Source organism: Orycteropus afer, unplaced genomic scaffold, assembly GCF_000298275.1.
Source record: "Orycteropus afer afer isolate SDZICR_OR568_19922 unplaced genomic scaffold, OryAfe1.0 scaffold00023, whole genome shotgun sequence".
NCBI classification, from domain to species: domain Eukaryota; kingdom Metazoa; phylum Chordata; class Mammalia; order Tubulidentata; family Orycteropodidae; genus Orycteropus; species Orycteropus afer.
The window spans coordinates 5,710,086-5,720,938 of record NW_006921610.1 but is presented as its reverse complement, the minus strand read 5'-3'; the positions used below and the strand labels follow the sequence as shown (position 1 = coordinate 5,720,938).

Sequence of the window (10,853 nt, the reverse complement as noted above, 5' to 3'; positions counted from 1 at the left end):
TGTGTCAATCCATTTCATTGAGGGTCTTCCCCTTTTTTTTTGACCCTCTACTTCACCAAGCATGATATCCTTCTCCAAGGAATGCTCCCTTCTGACAACATGATCAAAGTACATCAGACAAATTCTGGCCATTCCCCAACCCATGGAGCGAGAAAGCTGAATGCCTTTGGTCAGGAGGATTGCTGGCAAAGTGGGGTGCATATAGGTGTACCTGTTAGAAGAGCTAAAAGATCTTTGTAACACTTGCCCAGCAAGGCAGAGTCCAAGCCAAAAGGCTGAAGGCCAGAGAGGCATGCCTGAGGGCATAGCAGAGGGGAGACTGTCCTGATCAAAGAATTTTATCCTGAGCATGTTCCTGAACCTGAGTTGTAGCCTGTTACTTCCCCCAATAAAACTCATAATAGTGAATATTGTCTGTGAGTTCTGTGCAACCATTGCAACTAATTAGTGAAAAAAGCAGAGAAATAGTGTGCCACGGAAGGGATGGCTGGTGTTAGAATTGGTGAAAAAGCTGGAGAGTGGCAGCATGTCTTGCCTCATAGGAATAAGTCTTGGGCTGTTGATGGTGACTGTGTTTCCCCCTTTTGAGGTTGAAGGATGTCAGAAGTTACTGTCTCAGTGCAATTTTTGCCTAAGTGCTTCAAGTCCCTCTTCACATTCAGCAAGCAAGGTTGTGTCACCTGCATATCACAGGTTGATAATGAGTCTTTCCCCCAATTCTAACATCTCATTCTTCTTCATATAGTGCAGTTCTCAAATTGTTTCCTCAGCATGCTGTTGTTGTTATTTGCCATCGAGTCGACCCCAACTCATAGTGACCCCTCCTTGCGTTTCCAAGGCATTATCACTATGGAAGTAGGATTGCCCAACCTTCCTTCGGAGGAGTGGCTGGTGGGTTTGAACCACCAGCCTTCTGGTTAGCAGTCAAGTGTCTTAGGCACTATGCTACCAGAGCTCCTCAGCATACAGATTGAATAAATGTGGTGAAAGGATACAACCCTGATTCACATTTTTCCTGATTTTAAATCATGCAGTACTCCCTTGTTTTGTTCAAATGACTGTCTCTTGGTCTGTGTACAGGTTCCTCATGAGCACAATTGAGTGTTCTGGAATTTCCATTGTTCACAATGCTATCCATAATTTGTTATGACTCACACTGTCAGATGCATTTGCATAGTTGATAAAACACAGGTAAACATCTTTCTGGTATTCTTTGCTTTCAGCCGTGATCTTTCTGACATCAGTAATGATATCCTTTATTTCATGTCCTCTTCTGAATCCAGCTAGAATTGCAGGCACTTCCCTATTGATGTTCCACAGCAACTGTTTTTGAATTATCTCCATAAAAATTTTACTTGCATGTGGTATTAATGATATTCCACATCTTTGATACTTTTCTGCAGTTTTGTCAGAATGAAAATTATATGGAAGCTGGTTGGTAGGTCCTAGTTATGGTAGACAAAGTGATGAAATAATGAGATGAACTCAAGACTTCTGAGTCACAGCTCAAGCACTGCGTAAAAGACATCAATGTTTTCGATCATGTCCTGAAAGGAAGCCTTATTTCTTGTAGTAACAGATCTGATATTGCTGAAAACCAAACCCAGACCCCTATCGTAAGAATGGCTGAGTTACAACACCAACTGAATTGCCAACCTCAAATGGTGTCTGAAGTTAAAGTGAGGGCAATTAATCCCAGTCCAGATCCCATCAACATTCTTTAAGGATATGGAAAAACCAATCACTGATTCATTTGGAAAGGAAAGAGACCCTGATAAGCAAAGCACTCTTTGTTCTTCACAAAATAGGTGGTCTCACACTCCTGGATCTCAAAACCTACTATACAGCCTCAGTAGTCAAAACAGTCTGGTATTGATACAATGACAGACATATAAACCAGTGGAATAGAATTGAGAACCCAGGAATAGATCACTCAACCTACGGTCAGCTGATCTCTGACAAAGGGCTGAAATCCATTACAAGGGGAAGAGATGGCCTCTTTAACAAATGGTGCTAGCCAAACTGGATATCCATTCGCAGAAAAATGAAACAAGATCCATACCTAACAACATACACAAAAACTAACTTCAGATGGATCAAAGACTTAAATGTGAAACCTAAAACTATAAAGTTCATCAAGGGAAAAATAGGAGCATATTTAGAGGCCCTAATATATGGCATAAATAAACTATCAGGCATAACCCAAAGTACACAAGCAGCCGAAGATCAACTAGATGGATGGGACCTTCTAAAAATTAAATTTTTATGTGCTTCCAAAGACTTCTCCAAAAGAGTCAAAAGAGAACCTACAGACTGGGGGGAAATATTTGGTAATGACATATCTGACAAGGGACTTATCTCTCAAATTTATAGAAAACTCCAACACCTCAACACAAAAAGACAAATAATCCAATTTAAAAATGGGCAGAAGACATGAGTAGACATTTCATCAAAGAGGATATTCTGGAAGCCAACCAACACATGAAGAAATGTTCACAATCATTAGCCATTAGAAAAATGCAAATCAAAACAACAATGAGATATCTTGCCCCAGCACTAGTAGCAAGGTTTAACAAGACAGAAAATAACAAATGCTGGTGAGGATGTGGAGAGATTGGGATTCTCATACACTGTTGGTGGGACTGTAAAATAATACAACCACTGTAGAGGGCAGTATGGCAATTCCTTAAAAAGTTGGAATTGGAGGTGCCATTTGACCTAGCAATTCCATTGTTAGGTGTATATCCTGAGGAAGTGAGAGCCAGGACAAGAACAGATATATGCACACACATGTTCATTGCAGCACTATTTGCAATAACAAAAAGATGGAAACAACCTAGGTGCCCATCAACAGAAGAATGGATAACCAAACTATGGTACATACACACAATGTAGTACTATGCAACCCTAAAGAATAATGTAGAATCTGCAAAACACCGCATAACGTGGATGAACTCAGAGGACATTATGCTGAGTGAAATAAGTCAATCACAGAAGGACAACTATTGTATTATTTCATTATTGTAAAAAGTCAAGGGAAAGTTTATATATGGAAGGAAATGTTCTTCGTTGGTTACCAGGCGTGGGAGGGGAGGGGTCAGAAACACTGCTAGATAGGTAGAGACAAGTATCAATGTGGGTGAAGGGAAAAGCAATGTACCAAATGTGAGTGATCAACACTGTGGCATCGAGGAAAAGGAAGACATGGAGAGGTACATGGGAGGTACAGACAACAAAGATGAACCATTTTGCACATACAGTACTGCGTTGTCAGTGATAACAAACACTGATATATGGGTAGATAGATGGGTGCACAGGCTGATTAGGTATGTCTGTGCAGTGGGGAGTGTGCCTATGACCATATATAGCACTGGTAGACAATGTTTCTACAACTGTATTTGTATGTTCTACAAGAAATTCCAGGTATATAGTAAAGCTGACAAGGGAAAAGTTTGTAGTCACTTTTTGGCTGGCTCTGGGGAGCCAGCTCCCCAGAGGCACTGAGTAGTTGGACCTGTGGGCTTGGAACCATGATCACAGGGGACGTCAAGCTCAATTGGCATTACATACTACACAACAACATTGTTCCACATCCTACTTTGGCAAGTAGCAACTGGGATTTTAACTGCTGGCAAGCAGCTATCTAGATGCAACGATGGGTCTCTCCTCCTCCAGGACAAAAAAGAATGAAGAAAACAAAGATTCATGGAAACAATTAGTCCAATGGACTGGTACACCATGTGATCCTCAACCTATATGACTATGAGACCAGAAGAACTAGATGGTGCCCAACTGCCACTGTCCACCACTTGGATCAGGAGATCCTGGATAGAATGGGAAAACAATGTGGAACAAAACTTAATATGATTAAAAAAAAAAAAAAAAGTTGGGGATGAGGTTTGCTGATCTGATAGAGCCTGGTGGAACCCCTGAGACTATGGGCCCTCCCCTAGCTGTCCTTCAGATCTGGAATTGAACCCACTCTTGTGCCTTCTGGCCAAACAAAAGACAGGCATATGAGCTGAATATTTGCATTAGGTAATTATTACCTAATATTTGCATTAGGTACACTCCTTGGAGAGATCAATCATGGCAGAATAGAAGGGCTGCGTATGCACAGGGAGACAGCTCAGGCAGCAGTAGTGCCTGGGAGGGAAGGACACAGGGAAGAGGTAACTATGGGGAGGAAGTGGGAGGGGAGCTGGTGCACTGTGGGAAATTACAGTCAATGTCATGAGACAAAGTGTATGTGACCTGCTGTTTGGAAAGTGAATTTGCTCTATAAACTTTCACCCAAATCACAATAAAAATTTAAAAAAAAAAAAACTAAAGTGAGGGCATTTATTGGGAAGAAATGGGATCCTGAAACTTGGGATGTGGACATATGGGTAGATAAGTTCCACTGAAGCACTCCTGCCAGCACAACCACCCCTCTTATACTCATCTGAAGAGACTAATCCTGCTGTGCCTGCTAAGTCAATGTCTAAGATATCATCTGGAGCATCACCTGGAACATTGCCTGAGGCAGATGCCTTGCAAGACATTGCTGAATGTTCCCAAGAACCACCCCTACTACCCATTGTTGCTTCTAGACCTATAATTAAATTAAGCCCAGCGAGCCTCCAAAAGCGAAGTACAAAGTGTGGTCCAAGAAGAGGTATGCTACACTCAAAAGGAACTGCTTGCTTTTGCTAATTTATACAAACAGAAACCTGGGGAATATGTTTCAGAATGGCTAAGAGTGTGGGTTAATGGTGCAAGGAATATGACTTTGGACCAGTCTGAGTTTGTTGATGTGGGCCTACTCAGCACAAATTCTTCATGCAATGTTTCAGCTTGAGAGGTTAGGAAAAGATCTAATAGTGCATTTTGTTGGTTTCCTGAAATATGGATTATGCTGTAGCCTATACTAAGTCAAGATGAAATACCAGAACTGCTTTGGTATAATGTAGAAGGTATCAACAGGCTTAGGAAAATAGGCATATTAGAATGGATTTGTCAGATTAGAACAACAAACCAACAAATGGAATATCCAGCAATTCCTGAAAATCCTGATTATTTCCTTTTCCCCAATGAAGAGTCATTCTTGTAAAAGGCCATAGATCCCTTTGGAGGAAGCTGGGAGAAAGATTAACAGAAAAAATTTTGGCAGTGTAGTGGGTTCCTTCCACAAGGGGACCCAGCCTCCCTTTCATTAAAGGGATTGTGAGTCTGTAAACTGACTTAAGTCTTGGAATTGATTGAGGGGCCATGACTGTATTCTGTTGATTCGAGTTAGACTGCTGTTCACTTGACCTACAATTCTTCCGCTTGTGCAGATCAAGTTAATAGGAAAAGCCAAGTCGAAGCCATTAGAACTGCCCTTACCTAGGTAAATAGAAACCAAAAGCAATACCACATTCCTGAAGGGATTACAGAGATTTGTGCCACTATCAAGGACTTGAAAGATGCAGGGGTGGTGATTCCTACCACATCCTCATTTAACATACTTATTTGGCCTGTGCAAAAACAGATGGATCTTGGAGAATGACAGTGGATTATCATAAAAATATCAGGAGGTGAGTGCAATTGCAGCTGCTGTTCCAGATGTGGATTTTTTAATTTTTTAATTTTTTAATTAATTTGCTTGAGCAAATTAACACATCTCCTGGTACCTGTATGCAGCTATTGATTTCATCAATGCTTTTTTCTTAATTATAATTTTGAAGGATCATCAAAAGCAGTTTGCCTTCAGCTGGCAAGGCCAACAGTACAGTTTCACTGCATTACCTCAGGGGTATACCAACTCTCCAGCACTGTGTCATAATTTGGTCCACAGGGACCTTGATTGCCTTTCCCTTCCACAAGAAGTCATACTTGTCCATTATATTAATGACCTTACGCTGATTGGACTTAGTAAGGAGGAAGTATTAATGATTCTGGACTTACTGATGAGACCTTTGCATGCTAGAGGGTGGGAAATTAACCTGACAAAAATTTAGGTACCTTCCACCTCAGTGAAATTTCTAGGGTTCCAGTGATGTGGGACATGTCGAGATATTCCTACTAAAGTGAAAGATAAGTTATTACATCTGGCCTCCCCCACAACTAAAAAGGAGGGGTACAAGGCCTGGTTGGACCTCTTTGGATTTTGGAGACAATATATCCCTCATTTGAATGTGCTACTCCAGCTTGTTTATCAAGTGACTCAAAAAACTGCTAGTTTTGAGTCGGGCCCAGAACAACAGAAGGCTCTGCAACAGATTCAGGCTGCCATGCATGATGCTCTGCCACTTGGGCCATATGATCCAGCTGATCCAATGGTGCTTGAACTATCAGGAGCAGATAGAGATGCTGTTAAGAATCTTTGACAGGCGCCTATTGGTGATTTACAGTGCAGACCCTTACGATTTCAGAGCAAAGCCCTGCCATCCTCTACAGATAATTACTCCCCTTTTGATAAACAGCTTTTGGCTTCCAATTGGGCCTTAGAAGAGACTGAACACCTAACCATGGACCACCAAGTCACCCTGCAGCCTGAGCTACAGATATCTCTGCATCATATGCAGGCACCACTCAAAAGTGGACAGCTGCAGCCCCCTTCTGGGATTTCCCTGAAGGACAGTGGTGAAGGGAAATCCTCCCAATGGACATAACTTCAAGCAATACATGTGTTTGTTCACTTTGCTTGGAAAGAGAAATGGCCAAATGAATGATTGTATACTGATTCATGGGCTGTGGATCAAACCAATGGTTTAGCTGGATGGTCACTGACTTGGAAGGAACATGATTGGAAAATTGGTGACAGAGAGATGTGGGGAAGAGAGATGTGGATAGACCTCTCTGAATGGTCCAAAGAAGTAAATATATTTGTGTCTCATGTGAATGATCCCCAAAGGGTGACCTCAGTAGAAGAAAATTTTAACAATCAAGTAGATAGGATGACACGTTCTGTGGAAACCAGTCATAGTTTTTCCCCAGCCACTCTTGTCATTGACCAATGGGCTCGGGAGCAAAGTGTCCATGGCAGCAGGGATGGAGGTTATGCATGGGCTCAGCAACAGCGACTTCCACACTCACCAAAGCCAACTTGGCTACAGCCACAGCTGAGTGCTCAATCTACCAGCGGCAGAGATCCACACTGAATCCATGATATGGAACGATTCCTTGGGTCAATCAGTCAGCAACCTGGTGGCCAGTTGATTACATTGGACCACTTCCATCAGGGAAAGGGCAGCATTTTATTCTTACTGTAATAGACACTTACTCTGGGTACAGATTTGCCTTCCATGCATACAATGGTTCTGCCAAAACTACCATCCATGGACTTATAGAATGTCTTATCCACAATAATGGTATCCCACACACCATTGCCTCAGGGACTCACTGCACAGCAAATGAAGTGTGACAATGTGCTCTTGGGATTCACTGGTCTTTTCATGTTCTCCATCAGCCTGAAGAAACTGGCTTAACAGAATGGTGGAATGGCCTTCTAAAAACACAACTAAGGCATCAACTAGGTGACAATACCTTGCAGGGTTGGGGCAATGTTCTGCAACTGGCTGTATATGCTCTAAACCAGTATCTGGTACATTGTGCTCTTTCTCAAATAGCCAGGATTCATGGGTCCAGGAAACAAAGGGGTGGAAATGGGCATGACATCCCTCATTATTACCCCTAGTGACCCACTCAAAAAATGTTTGCTTCCTGTCCCTGCCACCCTATGATCTCTGGGTCCAGAGGTCCTGTCACAAAGGCAGGAACACTCACCTGGAGACACAATACTGATTCCATTGAACTGGAAGTTAAGAATGCCACCAGCCATTTTGGACTCCTCATGTCTCTGGATCAACAGGCAAAGAAGGGAGTTACTATATTATCTAGTTAATTAATCCTGCTTACCAAAAGGAAATCAAATTGAAATTACATATTGGAGATAAAAAAGAATATGTCTAGAATATAGGAGACCCCTTAGGATCTTTTAGTACTACCATGCCTTGTGATTAAAGTCAGTGAAAAACTACAGCAACTCATTTTGATATGACTACTAATGGGCCACACCCTTCAGGAATGAAGGTTTGGGTCACTTCACCAGGCAAAGAACCAGCTGAGGTGCTTGCTGACAGCAAAGGGAATATGGAATAGGTGGTGGAAGAAGATAGTTCTAACTACCAGCTATGACCACGTGACCAGTTACAGAAACAAGGACTATGATTGATATAAGTATTACTCCCGTGTACGTGTGCATGAAATATTTTGGTTTTCTTCAGTTATGAGATGTAAATGGAGCTAATGCATTTTTGGTTGTATGCATGTTAATTGTATCATGTTATGCACAAGTATGACTTTATAATTGTCTTTATTTAGTGTTTTGGTTCTTTAGTGCCACCCTAACAAATGGGTGGATGACTTTAACAAACAAGGATTTATTCTCTTACAGTTTTGGAGGCTAGAAGTCTGAGTTCAAAGATCCAAGCTCTAGGATCTGGGTGAAGGCTCCTCGTCCTTGGGCTTCAGCTCTGCCTCTTGCTCCTGGCCCACTGGAGCTGCTGGCTGCTGAGGCTGACAAATCCAGGGTCAACAAATAAAATTGCACAGTCCCAAGATTACCAAACAACATGGAGGCCACTAATTCTAGTCCATTAACAATCCCAAGATCAGCAGACAACTTGGTAGGCTGCTGAACGAGAACTTGGCTACATGCAGGATTCAAGCATGCCAAAAGATAGAGACCTTCCTCAAAGCTGCTTCTTATATACTGGAAGCAGGCCACATCCTTAAGGCAGCTACTCAGCTGCTCCAGTAGGTTCCTCCATGGAGATGATTACCAATCTCATCATGGGGAATAACTATATCCAGCTGCCCAGCCACATTAATTACGACATTTAGAGATTATGTACAGTTTAAAGAGATATGTACAAGTGCCAAGTTGACAACGGGTGGACTATGAAGGTTAAGGTTGTGTGTCAACTTGGCAGAATCATGATTCTAAGTGGTTTAGGCAGTTATAAGGTAATCACCTCCATGAAGAAACATGCCATGAGCAACCAGTCAGTTGAAAGGGAGTTTCCTCAGGGGTGTGGTATGCTTCGAATATAAGTATGGATGTCCTGGGGAATTTCTCTGGCTCTCTGCCAGATTTTTACCATGCATCTAACTCATCATCTTTTCCAGTTCTTGGACTTGAATTAGTGGCCTCCAAAATTGCCTGTAATCTTGGGATTGTTGCCTTCACAGCCTGTAAGCCAAAAATCTGCCATGTTACCTGTTGATCTTGCATTCATCATCCTCCAGAGCCAGCAGCCTGCTATACCAAAAAAAATCCAAACCCACTGCCACCGAGTCAATTCCGACTCATAGCAATCCCCATTGGGTTTCCAAAGCAGTAAATCTTTACAAATGTAGATTGCCCCATCTTCCTTCCATGGAGTGGCTGGTGGGCTTGAACCACTAACCTTCTGGCTATCAGGCAAAGGCCTTACGCACCACATCACCAGAGCTCCTTAGCAGAGCTCCTGCCAATCTTGGGTTCGTCAGCCCCTGGAGTTGCATGAGTCAGGATTTACACGTCCAGATTTACATTTGACCCATGGACTTGGGACTTTACAGCCTCTACAACTGTGTGAGCCATTCTCTAGATAAATCTCTCTCTTTCTCTCTCTCTCTGTCTCTCACACCCACACACACACTCACAGACACACATCTGAATATAGCTTCATTAAGATAAGAATTTCTGTTGCTTTTGTTTACTGATGTCTTCATAGTACCTAGAAGAGTACTTGGAACACAGTGGGCTAAACATTTATTGAATGAATGAATAAGAAACTAGATGGTACCTTGAAGCTAATTGATTTATATTAAATCTCAACTGAGAACATTAACAATTTGTTTTCACATGGATTTAGATAACAATGCCAAGATAAAACATAGATTAAACCTTTTTGTCCAATGATAACAGCAACTGTCAATGTTTCTTTGAACAAAGTGCTTTAAAAACCTATGTCCCTCTAATCTATTTGTCAAAATTAGTGAGTGAGGGGCAGGAAGTGGAGAGTGGTATAGATGAAATGAGAATGGTACATGTGAACAGTTGTTGAAGCTAGGGGATAGATACATGATGCATGATGCTTTCTTATACAGTTTCATTTATCTGCATGTTTTTTAAATTTTTTATTTAAAATTTTTTTAAAAAACGAACTCTACTGAAGTTTCTTTCCAAATCAAGTAAGGAAATAATCTTATTCATTTTCCTGGTAGCCTTTAGGCTGATATTTTGATATATGATGTCTCCCTATATTCATATTGCCAAAGCTCTGAGCTTTCCACAAAAGGTTTGCTCAGAAACACAGCTACTAGAAGTAAAAATTCCTCCTGGTAAACTTCCATGAACAAAGTCATGAAGCCATCAAGGTATGAAGCCAAACTATATAAAACGTTATGTTTGGGAGGGCACAGGGAGTTGAGGATCAGAGCCCTTGGAGACAGTGAAGGGATTCTACTCCTGACAGGGGTGAAAGTAGGTAAAGATGCCTTGTGTACACCTGCAACAGCCTCCTCCTACGGTTTAGAAGGGGACAATAAGCCTGATTACATGCCCAGCTGTGGCAATCCCGTCCTCCCTCCTCCTAACTCATTTCTCCAAAATGTAGCCAATCTACAACTCCAGGAATAGCTAATAGCAATCCTATACAGAAAATTATGGATTTTTGCATTAAAAACTTTTGGAATGCTAAAACAGTCTGGAAACAAGTAAAAGTCAGTGCTGGGTTTATGACATCCCTTTTTAGATGTTGGCAATCTTCAAAATTCAAAAACCACATGATTTTTACATGAAAAAATTGTCTAAAATGTCTTACAGCATGCTGATCATTCAA

General features: G+C 41.6%; 1 pseudogene; it reads left to right on the top strand.

Moving 5' to 3' along the window:
* The window catches only part of LOC103192047, a 55,968-nt pseudogene extending 48,262 nt beyond the window's left edge, over positions 1-7,706 (top strand).
* Positions 7,707-10,853: the final 3,147 nt, after the last annotated feature.